Genomic DNA, 1,391 nt, shown 5'->3' with positions numbered 1-1,391 from the left:
ACTTACCTCGAGCCCTTCGTTTCTCTGAGATGATGCTGGCTGCTGCTGAAACAACAAGAGAACATTTGTTGCCGTCTGTCTTGTGCGAATCTCCCATCGATGGCGCACATCTGATGATATCTAACAAGAGAACATTTGTTGCCGTCAGTCTTGTGCGAATCTCCCATCTCTATCTATGTTCAAACCATATATATATATATATATGGAACCTGAGCAGAGCAGTTGGTCGCCCCAGGTTAAAGGGGATGATATATTGGAATGAAAGAGAAATTAGCACTGGAGCTCTAAATTTACGCGCTGCCAAGTCAGGCAGAGAACGAGCTGATCTCGGCCGGGCTGCTCTTTAAAGTTCTGCAAAGCAAACTTTGTGAGGTCCGCGTGATGGCGGACCTGCCAAAAATTCTCCGAGGCCCTTGGGAGGGCCGGGGAGGGGGTTTGGAAATAGTTTTCAACCAGCAATTGACGCGTCTCGGGAAACCCTCACTAACTGCGTCATTGCCCCAAGCGCAAAGATGAGGTACACGGGGTAGCTGGGGGGTTTTTATACCCAAGCCCCACCCTAGTCTCTATTTTGTCTATGGGATTTTTTTTTGCCTGATCCCTTTGCAAGGTTGGCATTTTGTCTTCTTCTTTTTATAGTTATAGTTGCTAGGTCGCATGGTCACTTGAGATTGGGGTGTGTCCATCCAAGCTATTCCTCATTAAAGCATGGAGCTCAAACAAAATCTCCTCCAACTCAAGGCCATGTTTTAGAAAGATTTCACCTCACTCAAGGAAACTAAGGTAGATAAGTCCATAATTGTGGGTTCTTATCTAAAGTCTTTGAACACATTAAGAGGCCACAACAAAAGTTCCAACGGATGTTTCGACTATTTGAAAACGTGAAGTCCCAAAGCTCTCAAAGCAAGCTCTCAAGGGGAAAAGTAGCTTACCTCCTTGCATGGACACTAGCTAAGGGATAGGGTTAGAGTGAGACAATCATCAACATGAGTGCCCAACAACAAATAAAGTCAAGTGGGAAAGCCCAACATCAATAGAATGAAGCCAACATCTTTCATGAGAGTGCTTATTAATGGTGGGCTCTCCAAGTTCTTCTTATGGATGGTTTTGGGGTATGCAATAGTCCGAAAGAAGCATGCATTTTCTTCTATCTATAGTTTTAGCTATTTGTGAACTCTGATATAGAGTAGTAAAAAATTTGTAGACTCATAGCCGAGCATGCCATCTTTGTTAACTTCCGATAGGCCTTGGTGGTCAACCTACCATTTTAAAGCTGCTTGGATATGGCATATAGCTATATCCATCTGCACTCTAGCTATGTATTCTTTAACTAAGCTCAATGCAGCATTCTTTGTTTAAATCCATCGGCGCCTTTTCAAATAAAAATACCC

At 43.4% G+C, this 1,391-nt stretch overlaps 1 pseudogene; it reads right to left on the bottom strand.

Annotated features, from left to right (window-relative positions):
- Window positions 1-372: 372 nt before the first annotated feature.
- On the bottom strand, window positions 373-514 carry LOC147619724 (U4 spliceosomal RNA; annotated as a pseudogene).
- Between the last annotated feature and the right edge of the window lie 877 nt (window positions 515-1,391).

Source organism: Cibotium barometz, chromosome 32 (assembly GCF_041138505.1).
Source record: "Cibotium barometz isolate CiBa-2024 chromosome 32, ASM4113850v1, whole genome shotgun sequence".
Taxonomy (NCBI): domain Eukaryota; kingdom Viridiplantae; phylum Streptophyta; class Polypodiopsida; order Cyatheales; family Cibotiaceae; genus Cibotium; species Cibotium barometz.
This window is presented reverse-complemented; position numbering and strand designations above follow the sequence as displayed.